The sequence below is a fragment of the Geotrypetes seraphini genome, chromosome 15, assembly GCF_902459505.1.
Source record: "Geotrypetes seraphini chromosome 15, aGeoSer1.1, whole genome shotgun sequence".
Taxonomy (NCBI): domain Eukaryota; kingdom Metazoa; phylum Chordata; class Amphibia; order Gymnophiona; family Dermophiidae; genus Geotrypetes; species Geotrypetes seraphini.
In genome coordinates, this window is record NC_047098.1 from 60,980,913 (window position 1) to 60,999,743 (window position 18,831).

The 18,831-nt window shown below is 44.9% G+C and overlaps 1 protein-coding gene across 1 annotated transcript in view; it reads right to left on the reverse strand.

Moving 5' to 3' along the window:
* Positions 1 to 17,629, reverse strand: part of LOC117348773 (matrilin-3-like) — a 40,312-nt gene extending 22,683 nt beyond the window's left edge. The window contains exon 1 of the mRNA XM_033921230.1: positions 17,564 to 17,629. The gene's annotated coding sequence lies outside the window, so the exon portion shown is untranslated. The remainder of the gene's footprint in view (positions 1 to 17,563) is intronic.
* Between the last annotated feature and the right edge of the window lie 1,202 nt (positions 17,630 to 18,831).

Genomic DNA, 18,831 nt, shown 5'->3' on the forward strand with positions numbered 1-18,831 from the left:
CAGATGCCGGCTAGGGGCGGAACTGGGTGCTCCTGGGGGCATGGCCAGGGGTCCAGATTTTCTTTCATGAAAATCTGGTAACCCCATGCAAGTTGGTATAACTGTAAGTGAATAATAACTGAGCACTGATATGTGTTTAACATCTGTCAATATGAACCGCAGATATCCTAAATGATGTGTTTGTAAGACTCTCACCAACCCATTCTTATCCTCCTTGATCTATCTGCAGCATTTGACATTGTAGATCAGGGGTGCCCAATACGTCGATCGCGATTGACCAGTAGATTGGGAAGGCATCACCCTCCTTGCAGAAGCGTTGGACTGACCAGCATTCCGCTCCTCAACGTCAATTCTGATGTTGGAGAGGAAGTTCTGGGCTAGCCAGTCGCTGCCTGGCTGGCCCGGAACTCCTCTCTTACGTCAGAATTGATGTCGGGGGAGTGGAATGCTGGTTAGTGCAATGTTTTTGCAGGGAGTGCTTGGGGCGGCGGTAGCTTGGGGGTCTGTTTTCTGATGGCAGCAGCAGCGGCAAACCTAGTGGCTTGAGGGCCTGTTCCCTGATGGCAGCGGTGGCAAACCTAGTGGCTTGGGGGAGGGCAGGGAGATAGAAAGAAGACGGGCAAGGAGAGAGAGTGAAAGAAAGGGAGGCAGGGAGACAGAAAGAAGGGGGCAGGGAGAAAAAAAGAAAAAGTTGGGGGAGAGAATGAGATCTGGAGGAGAGGAAGCATACAGGAGGCTGAAAGAAGTTAAGAAATATTGGATGCACAGTCAGAAGAAGAAAGTGCAACCAGAGACTCATGAAATCACCAGACAACAAAGGTAGGAAAAATGATTTTATTTTCAATTTAGTGATCAAAATGTGTCCGTTTTGAGAATTTATATCTGCTGTCTATTTTTTGCACTATGGCTATATACTTTGCACTATAGACAAATATATCCCCTCCCTTTTTACTAAACCTCAATAGCGGTTTTTAGCGGAGGGAGTCTGAGTGTCACGAGCAGCATGGGGCATTCTGCGCAGCTACCTGCGCTAAAAACTGCTATCGTGGTTTAGTAAAAAGGGAGGGGATAGATTTGTCTATTTTTGTATGGTTGTTACTGAGGTGACATCACCTGCCTTGATCTCTTTGAAAAACCCCCGGAATATTAATGATAATTAACATTTTCTCTGCATACAGTGTGCTTTGCGTTTAAAAAAAATGTTATTGTTGGTAGATCATTTTGACTTGGTCATTTTAAAAGTAGCTCGCAAGCCCAAAAAGTTGTAGATCAACGCCTACTCATTGATATGCTGGCCTCACTTAGATTTCAGAGCTCTGTTATCTCATGGTTGTCTTCCTACCTTTAATGGAGAGAAGGTGGAGCATGTGTTTCTGGATAATATAGGAACAGTGTATTAAAAATATTTTTAAAAACCTCCCCAAAACACTATGGGGTTCATAATCAAAAGAGAAAAACGTCCAAAAAAAACACCTAAGTCGGAGTTTGGACGTTTTACCCGGCAAAACGTCCAAGTGACCATAATCAAAAGTCGGCCAGCTGCACGTCCTACGCCGCAAAACGTCCAACCTAAGACGTACAACATGGGGCGTTCCGAGGGCGGGGTTAGGCCCCAAACGTACAAATACGATAACCAAAGCTCAATCAGTTTGCTCTGTGTGTTCAATGTAGCGTTTCAACTTAGACCTGCTTTCAGAATGTCTAAGCAGTTCTACAGTGTGTGCCGTCCTGTGGACAGGTAATGGAAGGGTGTGTAATTTCGTGTGTGTGTACCCCCTCACTCTGATCATCTCTATCTCAACCTCCCGACCTACTTTCTCACTGCTCTGTGTCTCCCCTCATTTCATTCACCACTGCAAAAACCCCTCTCTCATGCCACTTACCTCCTATCTCTTACATCTATTTCAGCTTACTCATTCACTGTGGTCTCTAGCGTGTGGCATGAGCTGCACACGAGTGAGTGTTCTGGTTCACCACCTGGCTCAATCCCTGGGGGAGGGGAGGTGTCGGGTGACTGCTTGGCTGGGGCCTGTTTAGACTGTAATAGAAACATAGCTCTGCTTTCTTTGTGGGCGATGGAAGGGGTCAATGTGCTTGTTGCGGTAGAGATCCTTCTGCAGGAAGAGGAGCTGGAGATTGAGAGGCCCCATAACCGAGTCCACCACAGGAGGCTGTTTAGACCTCGCTCCTGCTTCCTTGAGCTTAGTGACCAGGAGTGCCTGGAGCGATATCGCTTTAACAAGGCCACCATCCAGGATCTCTGCCTCCAATTGCAGCCCCTGCTACGGGCCCGCACTCGGCGTAATTACCCAATTCCAGTGCATTTAAAAGTAACAGCAGCCCTCACTTTCCTGGCAACTTCCAGTTTGTTCTGGCAGCCAACACTGGACTCACTCAACCTGCTATTTCCAACTGCCTTACCCAATTTCTTAATGCCTTCCTAACCCACACCCATGACTACATCTCCCTCCCCACCACTCCCCAGGCCCTACAGGGCAGTATGAGGCAGTTCTATAATGTGGCACAATTCTCCTCCGTCATTGGAGTGGTAGACTGCACACATATTGCCCTCAGACCCCCTCGGGCAGATGAGACCAGTTACCGGAATAGGAAAGCGTTCCACTCCATGAATATGCAGGTGGTGTGCAATGCACAAGGAGAGATCCTGGATGTGTGTGCCAGATACCCTGGCTCCACACACGACGCCTATATAGTGCAGCATTGTGGCCTCCACAGGAGAGCAACCCAGGGGCAATTCAATGGCGCTTGGTTTCTTGGTAAGCACCTCAGGGATACAGCTACCCTGTCGTCCCCTCCCCCCCATCCCAACACTCTCTTCCTGCACCTGCAAATCACTGCCACTCATCATGGTTCTCTCTCTCTCTCTGTTTCTCTATGTCTCATAGGTGACAGGAGGTATCCTCAGCGAGTCTGGCTGATGACTCCAATAGCCGTCCAGGAGCCACCAGGAGCATCATCGAGAGAACATTTGGCCAGTTAAAAAACCGCTTTAGATGCCTGGATCGATAGGGGGGGCAGCTGCTGTACAGGCCTCAGAAGGTGGCTCAGATCTTCGTGGCATGCTGCATGTTGCATAACCTTGCAGTACGCAAACACCAGCCATTGCCAGATCCCCCACAGCAACAACTTCAGCAGCCACCTGATAGCGATGATGAGGAGCCTCCCCCACCGCCACAGCAAAGAGCCGAGCAGAGTGCCAGCCAGGAAGGGGTCAATGCCAGGCACCGTCTAATACAGACCCACTTCCTGTGAAATGGACGCTGTACCCTAGTCACCTGACAGTATATCAGTCCAGTGCCATTTAACTGAACTGCACAACCAGCCTAGGCTAATGTCAGTTTCAGTGTAGATAAGCTGCAGCTTGTAAACATGGACAATAGGTTCTTTTAAAGAAACACCTTTATTTTTCCACATTTTGTGCAAAACACCACCCTTACATACACACATCCTCACCAAACCCACCCCCACCCACATACACGAAGAACACCAGCCCCTTACCTACCTCCCCTTCCCTTGCTCACGTGGTTTCCCACGGCCCCTGACAGCCCTCCCAGCTCCACCTCGAGGTAGAGATGAAGCTTCTGGACAAACTGGGGCCACATCAGTGTCTGAGCTGACACTATCACTGCTGGAGTCAGTGTTCTGCTGTCCAAAAGTTGGCCATGTAACCTGAGTGGAGGAAGGCAGGTGTGGAACAGGCCCCAACATCTGGGGTGCTTTCTTTTCTCTGTGGCTTTGCGTCCTGATGCCACTGAGCCAGTGCTGGAGGGTGGTACAGGCACCTGATCAGTGTGCTGGCTTGTGGAGGGAGTACGATTGCTAGCTCTGAGCTCACTGTGGAGGCCTTCCAGCTTTGCAACGATGCCAGTGTTGGCATGCAAAAGCTGCCTCAGAAGTTCATTGGTCTCCCGTTGGGCTTCCAGTGACTGCTGTTTTACCTCCAGTGACTGCTGTCTTGCCTCCACACCCTCTCTCAGAAGCTGGAGCTTCTGCTGCCGATATCTTTCCAGGGTCAGATTGTGCCCCAGTAGCTTCTGGGCCAGTCTCAGTAGGTGGCGACGCTGGCGACTGGGTGCCCTCCAGCGGCCAGGCTGTGGTCCCTCACTGCCCTCCTCGGTATCCGCAGCCACATTGGCAAACTGCTCAGGTGGTGGGGGAATTGGCAGGTCCTCATCCCCATTGGCAGGCTCCTGTGGTTGGGTGTCCTGGAACTCGTCAGGCTCCTGCTGGCTGAGTGTTGCAGCTTTCTGCACATCCGCCTCATCCTGCTGTCCCTGCACAGTGCGTCTGCATCCAGCCTCATCCTCGTCAGAGCTGGCATCTACATAGGGGAAAAGCACATATGGATGTCACAGCATACCACAGGTAACATGCATCCCAAAGGTGTGTGACTACATACCCAGCTACCATAGGGTGGTGTGTTGGTGACATTATGAAGGGGATGAAAGCAGTGTATGTGCAGACACCTTACATGAGCACACCTGCTGATCATAGCAAATGTTCCAAATTGTCAGTATAAGGGTGTAGGATTCTAATTCCATGCTCTGCCATCAGCCCATGGAGCAGTACCAAACAGGTAAGAACATAAGAAATGCCTCCACTGGGTCAGACCTGAGGTCCATCGTGCCCAGCAGTCCGCTCACGTGGCGGCCCAACAGGTCCAGGTCCTGTGCAGTAATCCTCTATTTATACCCCTCTATCTCCTTTTCCAGCAGGAAATTGTCCAATCCTTTCTTGAACCCCAGCACCGTACTCTGAAGAGCAGGTGTAGTCACTGCCCCATTAGAGTAGAAGAAGGAGGATGAAAGAGAGGTCTCTCAGAATATGGGAGCTAGCTGTGAGATTGGGAATTAAGACACGTACATACCAGAACGCTGTGCAGGTGGGGCAGCTGATGTGTCCTGTGTGCCCACACCATAGGTGGAGGTTGCCGACACAAAGGTGAGCACTAGCTGGTCCATGGGGCTGAGGTCTGCCATGTCAGCATCTGGAGGCTGGTTGCCCACCTTAGCTCGAACCTCCCTTAGCTCGGACCTCCCTTAGCTCGAACCTCCCTTAGCTCGGACCTCCCTTAGCTCGAACCTCCCTTAGCTCGGACCTCCCTTAGCTCGAACCTTCCTTAGCTCGGACCTCCCTTTTGATGGCTCTCCATTTTTTCTTGCAGTCCTCCACATCTCGCTTATGGCGGTGGACTCCATTCAGGCGCTGAGCTATTGCAGTCCAGACTTTGCTCTTTGAGTATGCTCCGAGTCTCTCTCCTTGGGGTGAGAAGAGCTGCTGGTGGTGTGTGTGCACCTCCTGCACCAGCATTTCTGTCTCAGCCTGGGAGAAGTTAGGCTTTCAGGACAGAGCTTTGACTGGTTTGGGAGCCATGGTGTCAGAGTACCCACACTTTTGATAATATGAGGTTAGACGTATTTATTGGCAATTAAGTATGTCCAACAAGCCGTCCGCTGGACGACTTGACGTAATACGTCCATCTGGTCAGTTATGAACAAATCCGAAAGATGTCTAGGCCACGTTTATTGGTACGTTTAAATCCAGGGGGCCGGGATACGTCTACATCAGCACGCACGTCCGTCTCCTATCTGTTCTGAGACACCTTCCTATCTACTGATGCAATCCTAACTCATTTGCTGGATGTTACAGATTACATGGTCTGCCTTTTCAAGCCTGTGGCTGTATTCAGGTAAGCAAGTATTCCTGCTTCATCTATGATGTTTTACATGCTTATAGAAATGTCTGGGCCTCAAGTTGCTGGTTACCCTCTGGAAAGCCTGCGGGCTGGTCTTCTGCCATTGTGGCCAAACACCCTGGCCTTATACTGGAGGCACAGCTCTACCAGGGACTCCGTCTCCCCTAGGGAATAATTAGGTTCCCTTCTTTCCACCATCACACCCGCACGCACTCACACAAGCTCTCAAATACACACTCACACACCCTCTCACACACTCACCCTGGTGGCCACTCACTCTTCCTAGCATGCCCTTCCTCACTACAATCTCTCACTCCCTCAATCACTCATACTGTCTCTCCTGTCTGTCACCCTTACACTCTCTCTCACTTGCTCTCACACATACACACTCACAGAATCACTCTCCAAACACTCAATCCCACTCAATAATCGATCTATTTAACCTCTCCACCAACTAACTCCTATCTCCTAACTCCTCACACGCCTACTACACTTCCACGTGGTGGTTTATATATGGGCAAGCAGGACGTTATTGGGGACAGTGTGACATCAGTAGGACATGTGCCAGGACAACTAATACATAAAGAGCGCTATATGACTAGCAAGTCGTCCAGCGGATTGCGGCGAAAATAGTTGTACGTCTTGTTTGGATGATTGCCAATTTGGTAGGTAAACTTGGATGTTTCGGTACAGCGCATGTGGACGTGTTTATGTTGGACTTCTTTCGTGCCGATAATCGAATGACTTGGACATCTTTCCATTATCGACACATTTCCCTGGACGTCTTATGCCGCTGACGCATAGAGCTTTTATATGACCTATTGATTATGCCCCTCCACGATTCACAAAAATCACAATCTGAGCAATGTGATCAATATAATACAATACAAAAGCACCAGTTTGCTTGTAAGGAATGTTAGAACTAATCTGATGACCGCATGGTTTGCACCCAATACAGTCCATGTTTCGGCTGGACTATACTTTCAACAGGGGTCCTGATTGTGTAATATGAAAAAGAACTTAAGATGAGCAAATAGGTTTTGGTATATTTTCTAGAGATGTGCAAGTAACCAGAAAAAAACATGTCTATAAGTGCAAATATAAAGGCCCAATGTTCGCACATTTTCTTCCTACCTTTCCCATCGCACTTTTGGCGTGTGCACTGGATACTAGAAACAGGATTCTAGGCTTGATGGACCTTCTGTATGTCCCAGTATGGCAACTCTTATGTTTTTATAAGACTCCTTTAACGATCTTGCTGAGATCACCTCCCTGTTCTTCACTGTGGCTTTGACCCTTGGAAGATGTCAACTCTTTAAAGGCTATTTGAGTTTCAAGCTCCAATTCCATCCTGTTTCATAACTTCTCTATTGATTTAACTCGGCACAACCCTTGTCATCGCTCTTCTCCAATGAACTTAGAGCATTGTGAGGTTAATTTATGTCACTAATTTCCCTTGTCCTAATTTTAGCTAAAGCTAACCGGGCATCAGTCTGAATACTGGCCAGCATCTGGATAGCAGCTCCTGGGCATTTGATTCCTCCCCCATCTTGATCTCTCCTTAAAAATGATGCATCAGGGCCCAAGCTTTCCCACTTTCAGATGAACTTCTAGACCTACCTAGAAGTTCCCTGATGGTCTAGAGCAGGGGTGTCAAAGTCCCTCCTCAAGGGCCGCAATCCAGTCGGGTTTTCAGTATTTTCCCAATGAATATGCATGAGATCTATTTGCATGCACTGCTTTCATTGTATGCTAATAGATCTCATACATATTCATTGGGGAAATCTTGAAAACCCGAATGGATTGCGGCCCTCGAGGAGGGACTTTGACACCCCTGGTCTAGAGAGTCACGGAGCAGGAATGATGCCTGCTTATTCCTGGCTGTTGCGGGTCTGGCTACAAAATGGCCACTGTGACCTGCAGTCTCATAGTATTTGACCAGGATCCGCATAAGATTGGGTGCCAGTGCAGTAATAATTAGTTCCAAATATTCAATGTTGGTTCCTGGACTTGGCCCAGCACTGAATATCCATGGATAATTACATCTATGGTCGTCAGCATTTCAAAAATTGCTGACTGCCACTGGAGGAATATCAACTGATTAAAGTATAAAGGATTTCTCTCTTCTTCCTCTCCAGCTTCTCGGCTGAAGTGATAATTCTCTTTTCTCACTCTTTAGTAAAACTCCTTGACTGAACAGGGCTCTATGGTCTGATCAATGGACCATTTCTGTGTTCTTCTTCATTTTTTGTATATACACTTCTCTACAGATCACAGATGCAGCTATTCCACTCACATTTTGCAACTCATCTATCCTGGATTCTACCTAAAACATCCTCCTTACTTGCTTTCTCTGCATTTCTTTTCACACATCTCAGATAGTCTGTGACTAACTGCCTCTTCCTGGGTACATTTCTGACAAACCTTTATATGATGGAGACAGCTTGATCTCATGTGACAAGAAATAGGAATCACAGCTCCTCTCTGTATGCCCCTACAGGTCCTTAGAAAACACAAGAACAACCATACTAGGTCAGACTATGGTTCATCTAGCCCAGTATCCTATTTCTAACAATGGGCAATGGCCAATCCAGGTCACAAGTTTCAAGTTCAAGTTTCTTCAAGTTTCTTCATATTATTTGATTGAACGCTTTTCTAAATTACAAGGGTAATTGCTTTTTAAAACCACAGGAAACAATAGGAAAGAGGGGAGGAAATACAATTTTTTGATGAAAAAGTACATATAAGGGAAGTACATTAGGAGGGTAGAAGAAGAGGATTGCTGGCAGAAGTGGGGTCGAATAAGAGAGCTATTGGAAATCTTGTTTTGGAAATGGCAGAAATCGTTAAATTTTCAGTTAAAGGCTTCTTTAAAAAGAAGGCACTTTAAGCTACTCTTAAATTTCTGCAAATCTTGTTCAAGTCTTATATATAAAGGAAGAGAATTCCAAGTCATCGGAGCTGTTACAGAAAAGATAGAAGCACGGTGTGTTCCGATAATTTTTAAGGAAGGAACACAAGTGTCAGCATAGCTATTGCTAGCAAGCAGCATTTTTGGTTGCCCTAACCAATGTCAGCAAAGGCCTATGGGAAATTATATCAATCTGACTCTGGGATGTTGATGCAGATAGATCACATACAGTAAGCATCCAGGCAGACTGTTTCAAATAACCCTAATTCAATCAGTGCTTAGAGGACCTGGCACTAAAAAGGTATGAAAAGGTGTTAATGTCTGATGCTTAGGATGGACAGCTTAGGATATACAATGGGTCCAGGTGCACAGATAACTAAGGTTAATCAAAAACTATTGTCAGAGGCATACTGGAAATTACATTTGACTTCAGCCTATTCTTCTCCTGTCTAGCACAAGTTTACTAAGGATGGGGATGCTTAACTTCTATTGGCTTCCTCATTCTGTTTGTACCTGATAATGGAAGTGTAGCTCATATAGTGTACTCATCAAAACAAAGAGAGACACTAACAACCCTTAAACCGACAAACGGAGCTCAGAACCAAAGGTTGGTACAAAAATCACAAGCAAGTCTATCATTGCACCATCTTTTAAGTCAGTAGGAAGGATTTTTTAATATATCAAAAAAAGTGTTCAATTTCTTAAATATCATCTTCAAATTTGTGAAATTAAAGAATTACTTAATTTCAACTGGTGAAGAAATGCTTGTCAGAAGTTGTCTCACTACAGCGGGTTCCGACACATTTCGCCAGAACAGCTTCCTCAGAGAACCCATTCTCGCGGGCTGAAAATCAGGAGAAAAACTTCTTCCTAGCATAGTGTGACCATATGGCTCCAGAAAAAAGGGGACGGATTGAGACATCCAGGTTTTACTTCCATTGAAAGCAACCAAGATGTCTCAGTCTGTTCTCCTTATTTCCATTGCTTTCAATGGAAGTAAACCCGGATGTCTCAATCCGTCCCCTTTTTTCTGGAGCCATATGGTCACATTATCCTAGCAGAAAAAAGATGAGCCATTCACAATTTGTAACAACACCATGTGATACATGTTCCTTTAGGACACATTTTTTGTTTAAATTTTCACCCAGTAGTGTGGACAGGGCACATATATATATGTAGTCATGAAATACATTGTTTATCCAATACAAAGGTATCGGCTTATATATTATTTTGAAATTTATTAACTTTTATTTCCACTTCGAAAATGATTGGAACGTATCAGTGTCCAAAGCCTTTTGCTGTGTGGGTTAGCTGAGGCTGGGGAGGGACAGTTTGCCACTGCCCAGTGGTGAAACCTAGTGCTCAAGATAGGGTCACATAGTTCATATTATTGCACTAGTGGACCACGAATAAGTGGTCATTGCTACTGACCCTTTTTGAGTATATATGGGATATAATAATAGAATGATGAATCTGAAGGCTGGGTGCCACTGATGGGGGGGGGGGGTCTATGGGATGTTTTCCCCTGCTTTCCCTGGCAGAGACAAAGGTTAAAATGAAAGGTAAAAAAAAAAAAGATTTCTTAGTTTAGTCAACTACTCCAGACTTTCAAGATCTAGGACAGAGGTTCTGTCCTGGGGGGACCACCCAGTTGGGTTTTGAGGATATCCCTAGTGAATATGCATGAGACAGATTTGCAAACCTCTTGCTTCCATTATATGGAAATCTCTCTCATGCATATTCATTAGGGATATCCTGAAAATCGGACCTGCTGTGGGTCCCCCAGGACATGTTTCAAAACCATTGGTCTAGGCTAGGGGGTAGGCAATTTCAGTCCTCGAGAGCCGGAGCCAGGTCAGGTTTTCAGGATATCCACAATGAATATGTATGAGATGGATTTCCATGCACCGCCTCCTTGAGATGCAAATCCATCTCATGCATATTTACTGTGGCTCTCGAGGACCGGAATTGCCTACACCTGGTCTAGGCGCACGTTTCATAAGAAACAGGAGTTCATAGAAAAAGGGTTCTAGGAGTTAGAAGTTAGGAGGCTGTGTTGCCTTTTCTAATTTATAGGATGGTAAACCTAAATCGATGAAGAGCAGTCTAAGGTCAGTGTTGGTTTTTTTTATTTAAATGTTAGATATATTTTCTTAGTAATAATGTGACTATAAATTCTCAGAACTAGTTCCGTGAGAAGTTTTCCAATATAAATGAACAGAAGTCCAAGTGATGGATGTTAACTGAAGCAACTCTAATGAACTGATGATCCGCCAGATAAAGCTCGGCCAAAAAAATATAATTATGCTGTGTACACACAGGAGTTGCGAGTGGAAATTAAATGTTTGCCCAGCTGCATGACTTCTGGACCTGTGATATTAGTTTATAGCTTAACAGAACCACGTGTGAATGAAAACCAAATTAGTATATGCAATATATCCTTCACTTCATACCACAAAATGACTCTTAGAAGTTCAAAACTGTATAGCAGTATTTAGTAAGGATTGACTGAAGTCCATATACATATAACATACAGTACATTATAAATAAATAATTGGTAAGTGATAGAGTCCTGAGTTTACTGTGCCTTGTCAAAGACACAGATTATCTCCCATGGGAGCTTTTCTTTTGGACCCTCCACAAAGGAGTATGGTCACCGAGAACATTAGTAGGTCTCCTCATATGGCTTCATATAGTTGCTCTCGTTTACTTAATGTACATGGGAGCTTGTTGCTCCCTAATTGTATATTTGTTATTGGTTGTAACATATTTATTGTATAATGTACTTATCTTTGCCATGGTTTAAAATTTCAATAAAAAGATTTTGAAACTTAAAAATTAAATTGTGAAACAAATGTTCATTCCATATAAATTCAAGAAATCCGTCCCCAAAATACTGCAATGAGTCACAATATTATACTAAGGGCTCCTTTTACAAAGGTGCGCTAAGTGTTTTAGCGTGCGCTAACGTGTGCATGTTTGTCTATGGACGCGTTAGCGGTTAGCGCATGCGTATATTTAGCGTGTGCTAAAACACATGGCACACATTAGTAAAACAGGGATTAAATGTCTGCCCCACTCAACAATAATTTAATAGAGCGCAAACCCTTTTCATTGTTAGGCAATACTCATTTGAAAAAGTTTTAAAAATATGGATAAGTCCCTTTAAAACCCCCCCAAAACAAAACACTTATCTGAACAAATCCTCCTGTTCATTCGCTCAAGTCCCTAAAGCTGCAATCCTTCCTCTGGAACCTGCTAAAACAGTGAGAAAATGCCAAAGACATCTAAAACCCGCCTAAACACACCTGGGAAGGCCATATACGTACACGGGAAACAAAGGGGGTCCAATGGCGCAAAACATCAAGCCGCAATATGGGCGTGCTGTGAGCGTTACAAGGGCAGTGCACAGAGACTCGATGTTCAAGTACTATAACCGAACCCGCTATGTTTTATTTGGATGTGGCCACAAATGCATAGAATTAGATCTGCTTTCAAAGCATCTACACCGACACCCAGACTGTCTTTTGACCCACAGGGATCCGGTAGTGCTGGAGAGCTACAGCCAAGTGTTTCTGTGACCAACTGCAGAGTGACTGAGTGCAAGATTGGCTGCCTGTGAGCCTCTCTCTCTCTCTACCTGAACCAAACGTGCCCTCCTTCTCTGTCTGACCCATATCTCACAAACCTCACCCCATACCTAGGGTTACCAGACATGTCCTCCTTTTCAGGGTGCTGAGGCTGTAGCTCTAACCCCTGTGCCACACACTCCTACATCCAGTACTAGCCTAGCTGCAGCATTTTGTACCAATTGCAATGCTCTCCCTCTTGTCTTAGTGATTTTGAGGTAGAAGGCATTACAATAGTCTAATCTTGACAAAATCATCCCTTGTTCTAAGATCAGAGGGTGAAATCAAGCGATATAGCATGTGAAGTTGACTAAAACATACCTTTACAGTCTTAACTATTTGTGGCTTCATGGTTAGGCCTGAATTCAAAACAACCCCTAAAGCAGTCATTTCCTTCCTCAAAGGTAGTGTCATCCCTAACACACACAAGGAATCAGGCCACATCTCTTCCTCACTTCACCCTACAAGCATCACCTCAGTTTTTCCACTGCTATTTAATATATTCATAAATGATCTAGAAACAGGGACGAAGTGTGAGATAATAAAATTTGCAGACGACACCAAACTATTTAGTGGAGCTCGGATTAAAGAGGACTGCGAAGAATTGCAAAGGGACTTGAACAAACTAGGGGAATGAGCGACGAGATGGCAGATGAAGTTCAACGTTGAGAAATGAAAAGTATTTACATGTGGGAAACAGAAATCCGAGGTACAACTATATGATGGGAGGGATGTTATTGAATGACAGTACCCAAGAAAGGGACTTGGGGGTAATGGTGGACATGACAATGAAGCCGACGGCACAGTGCGCAGTGGCCGCTAAGAAGGCAAACAGAATGCTAGGCATAATCAAGAAGGGTATTACTACCAGAACGAAAGAAGTTATCCTGCTGTTGTATCGGACGATGAGCGTCCACATCTGGAGTACTGCGTCTAATATTGGTCGCCGTACCTTAAGAAGGATATGGCGATACTCGAGAGGGTTCAGAGGAGAGCGACACGTCTGATAAAAAGTTTGGAAAGCCTTTCATACGCTGAGAGATTGGGAAAACTGAGACTCTTTTCCCTGGAGAAAAGGAGACTTAGAGGAGATATGATAGAGACTTACAAGATCATGAAGGACATAGAGAGAGTAGAGAGGGACAGATTCTTCAAACTTTCGAAAAATAAAAGAACAAGAGGGCATTCGGAAAAGTTGAAAGGGGACAGATTCAAAATAAATGCTAGGAAGTTCTTCTTTACCCAACATATGTTGGACACCTGGAATGCGCTTCCAGAGGGCGTAATAGGGCAGAGTACAGTACTGGGGTTCAAGAAATGATTGGACAATTTCTTGCTGGAAAAGGGATAGAGGGGTATAGATAGAGGATTACTGCACAGGTCCTGGACCTGTTGGGTCGCCGCGTGAGCGGACTGCTGGGCACGATGGACCTCATGTCTGATCCAGCAGAGGCATTGCTTATGTTCTTATGGATACTATAAATGCACTGGTGGTGGCTGAAATTCTGCTGCAGGAGGAAGAAAGAGATCAGGGAGGGCCCCATAGAAGATACCATATGAGAGTCTTCAGGACTCGCTCCTGCTTCCTAGACCTCACAGACCAGCAATGTTTAGACAGATACCGCTTTGACAGGGCAGTTATTCAGGATCTCTGTCAGCAGCTCACACCTCTACTGCAGGCATCCACTCGTAGGAATAACCCAATACCCATCCACTTCAAGGTCACCGCTTCCCTGACATTCCTAGGCACTGGAAGCTTCCAGTCTGTCCTAGCAGACAACGCAGGACTCACCCAGCCCACTATCTCAAAATGTCTCACCTTGCTCCTATAAGCCTTCCTCACCCACAGGACCTTCAGAGCACCTTGGGTCAGTTCTACAGCCTAGCTCGCTTTCCCTTGATCATAGGTATCATAGACTGTACACATGTCACACTCAGACACAGGAGTAAAATCTGGTAACCCTACCCAACCCTATTACCCCTACCCTCCTGACCATCCCCTCAAACACCACCTCCCAGGCAGCTCGCACTAATCTTCTTCTGCATCTCCACTGGAATTGACATTTCCCCCGTCCCTTTCTCTCTCTCTGCTTTCTCTCATCAACAGGTATAATTCAACATGAAACAATTTTGTTAACAATATAACAGTAGTAAAAAGACCAACTAAAAACACAGATACAATGAATCAGGTAAAGTCAAATTCAGTAAACTGAAACTTAAACCGTTTCAAAACTATACTTATTAACAGCACTGAAATTCAAATAACAGAGATATAATAGATACTAAAAGAACATAAGAATTTCCACTGCTGAGTCAGACCAGTGGTCCATCATGCCCAGCAGTCCACTCACGCGACAGCCCTCTGGTCTAAGACCAGCACCCTAACTGAGACTAGCCCTACCAGCGCACGTTCTTGCTCAGCAGAAACTTGTCTAACTTTGTCTTGAATCCTTGGAGGGTGTTTTCCCCTATAACAGCCTCTGGAAGAGCGTTCCAGCTTTCTACCACTCTCTGGGTGAAGAACTTCCTTACGTTTGCACGGAATCTATCCCCTTTCAACTTTAGAGAGTGCCCTCTTGTTCTCCTTACCTTGGAGAGGGTGAACAACCTGTCCTTATCTACTAAGTCCTTATCCCTTCAGTACCTTGAATGTTTCGATCATGTCCCCTCTCAATCTCCTCTGTTCGAGGGAGAAGAGGCCCAGTTTCAGCCCCTTAACCATCTTAGTCGCTCTTCTCTGGACCCTTTCGAGTAGTACCGTGTCCTTCTTCATGTACGGCGACCAGTGCTGGATGCAGTACTCCAGGTGAGGGTGTACCATGGCCCGGTACAGCGGCATGATAACCTTCTCTGATCTATTTGTGATCCCCCTTCTTTATCATTCCTAGCATTCTGTTTGCTCTTTTTGCTGCTGCTGCACATTGTGTGGATGGCTTCATCGACTTGTCGATCAGAACTCCCAAGTCCCTTTCCTGGGAGGTCTCTCCAAGTACCACCCCGGACATCTTGTATTCGTGCATGAGATTTTTGTTACCGACATGCATCACTTTACACTTATCCACGTTGAACCTCATCTGCCATGTCGATGCTCATTCCTCGAGCTTGATTATGTCATGTTGCAGATCTTCGCAATCCCCCTGCGTCTTTACTACTCTGAATAACTTCGTATCATCTGCAAATTTAATCACCTCGCTCGTCGTACCTATGTCCAGATCATTTATAAAGATGTTAAAGAGCACGGCTCCAAGCACCGAGCCCTGCGGCACCCCACTGGTGTCACTCTTCCAGTCCGAGTAAAAGAGAGACCTAATACTGATAAGCGCAAGTTAAAACATTCAAATAACAGAGATATGATGCTAATATTTTTTCTATAATACAGCATATCCTATAGCTGAGGAGACAAATGCAGGATATTAGATGGGGAGAAGATTGGCGGAACAGAGTGCCTTGGGATAAACAGATGGGATAAACCCAAGGCAAGTTGTTTTTATAGTTCAACGCCATCATGAGTAAAAGTTTGGAACTGCTATTTGAGTAGAGTTGCTGACAGGTGGATTCAGTCAGAGCAGGTAGATCTGAAGCAGAATATGTCAATTGGGTCAAATTAGGATAAAAACCTGCATTGAAAAATCTTGTACTGTTAACTATGGCAAATTATAACCCATTAACTGTATATTATAAACTCATTCCGCTACAATGGACTCATCCACCGCAAGACGGTCGGTGTTGAGCCAGCCGCTGATGGCAAAGGCATCGTTGTAGTCCTGAAGAAACGGGCAGGTCAGTACAAACCAGCCACATCCTATGAGAAAATTATCATCAACAAGAATGCCCGGCCCACGCTGAGCAGCTTGCGTCACATTATTCAGAAGGAACAAATATCGCAAGGACTTGCGCATGGCGGCCCTGAGATGTGCCAGCACCATCCTGAGGAGTCAGAAGCCAGTCCTGGTGAAGAAGAAGTGAACCAGGGCTACCAAGACTGCCTGAGCGTGACCTGTTGTGAACTTTGTCCATAATAAAAGCGTTAAACCAGAAAAAAAAAAAAATTGTATATTATGTATGGTGTGGTCCGAGCATTGTGCTAACTGAAACAAATTCATAAAAATCATTTTTCGTGAAATTTCATTTTGGGGGGGGGGGAGAAATATAGAATAATGTTACAATTAGAATGTCATCTAGTGATCTTTGTGACAATCTGCAGGTTAAAATTTTGTAATCGGAAGTTTGTCTCGAGTCTAGTATCAAGAAATCTAGGGTATCCTTCAGAATGATTGCCAAGTCGCCGCCTCTTTTTGAGTTTCTGGAAAGCGGAACTATTTTGAAACCTTGGGGTAAGAGATCATTTATGATTACATCGTTATCTGAGATCAACCAAGTTTCTGTAATTAGTACAATGTCTGGTTTGGTTTCCTCTAGCCAATCGTAGACTAGGTATGATTTATTCCTAATTGATCGTATATTTAAGTATGTACCCCTCAGGTAGGAGGGGTTTGCATTTGAGGGGGAGTTAACAAAATTAATAGGTTTCAGAGTTCTTTGCTTTTGTGTATAATATTTAGATTTTTGGTGTGATTTTCATGGCATCCTTCCGCCACTAATCCCCCTATCCTTCCTCGCCCAAACGCCTGCTACAACCAGATCCGCCCACAGACATAAACTATCCTTCCCCTCTCTACGTGGCATCCCCCACGCAGGCAAACTGGGAAGATCCCTCCTCTCCAAAATCACGGGCCTTTGGAACGATCTCACTATCCCGCTGCGGAACCTGGGCTCCCTCCAACTGTTCCGGAAACAACTGAAAACCTGGCTTTTCTCTAATATATAACATCTCCTTCTTACTTCCCCTCTTTTCATATGCCCTTGTAAACTCTCTCTCCCCTCTCTTCTTGTATTTTTAAGCTTTGTAAACCGTGTCGAGCTCCGCTTCCGTGGAGATGATGCGGTATATAAACTTAAGGCTTAGTTTAGTTTAGTTTAGAGTGAAACCAGGACTGGAATTTGCCATGGACCTGATTCTCCATAGTCATGTAGACATCGTGGGGTTCTAAAAGGGGCTCCGTAATTAATAGCCCTATTCCAGGAAAAGAGGACTGGGATAGATTCAGTGGTAATAATTGCACAAACCCAACTTTTAAAGCAGATTAGGTAAAACACCCCAAAAGGCAAGAGACAAATTTAGCCATTTCTAACATGGGGTTAGGATGTGATTGAGCTTACCCTTTGAAAACTTGATATGGATAAAAAAAAAAAACCTAAAACATACAACTTTAAAAACTTAATTTGAGATAAAAACTTAGAACTTACAGTCTATTTGATCAGGTTGGGTCTTAAGACTGAATAAAACTTAGAACTCACAAATCAGCAGAGTATGGTGTAGAGTGCAGAGTCCTGAGTAATGTCTCTCCTAAGATTCATGGTTCGGTAGAAGAGCAGGTTTCCTGGGTTTAGAGTTCCGCACAGGCTTTCCGCAAAGGGGCGCGCTAAGGCAGGCGCCCGCCTATGACTCACGCCTTAGACGGCGCACCGAATGGCAGTGCACCGTTAGGCACTGCCTTTATAAAGGGCTGAAGAATAGCTGAGGAGTCCTTGGGTGCTAGAGCTAAAGGCCCCGAAGTTGAAGCTGGAGGTCGGGTCGGCAGAGCAGGGAAGGAAGATGTCGGTTCCTTTCTTTTCTGCTTTGCCAGCTGGAAAAAGGGCTGAAGAACAGCTGAGGAGTCCTTGGGGGCGGAGCTAAAGGCCCCAAAGTTGAAGCTGGAGGTCGGGTCGGCAGAGCAGGGAAGGAAGATGTCGGTTCCCTTCCTTTCTGCTTTGCTGACTGGAAAAAGGGCTAAAGCTCCCTTGATGGCCCTTTATAAAGGGCTGAAAAACAGCTGAGGAGTCCTTGGGGGTGGAGCTAAAGGCCCCGAAGTTGAAGCTGGAGGTCGGGTAGACAGAGCAGGGAAGGAAGATATCAGTTCCCTTCTTTTCTTGCTTTCTGCCATCTTACTTGGTTTCCTACTTTAAATTTTTCTATTCAGCAAAAGTTACCAGAAATTCAGGTATTTTTGCCTTCCCTGCCCCAAGGTCCTGGCGTTATAAAATTTTTTGACAGGACATTGGAGTACCAGGCCGGGAAGTTTAATTCCTGGTTACATCCATTGATCGCTCAAACTTATTCTTATTCAACATTTAGGAAAGTTTTTAAAACATATTTATTTGATAAATTAGATTGATGTTTTTTAATTGTGATGGGTTCAATTACTAGTTGATCGGTTTTTAGAAGAAAATAGGCCTTTTTTTAAATATATTATGTGTTTCTCTTCATTAGATCTTTTAATATTCTAAATTGTATAATAGTCTCTGCTGCATGTGATTGCTTATGATGTATTGGGTTTTTTTAATTATGAAATTGTATCCTCTTCGCTGAATTGTTCAGTTTTATTCCTTGTAGTGAACCGCCCAGAACTGTTGGTAGGGCGGTATATAAGAAAATAAATTATTATTATAGAGGAGAGGACTATGGCATAGAGTAGCTGGGTGAAGTCTGATTCAGAAATATAGTTCCTTATTTTCTGAGTTGATGCAGGTAGTAA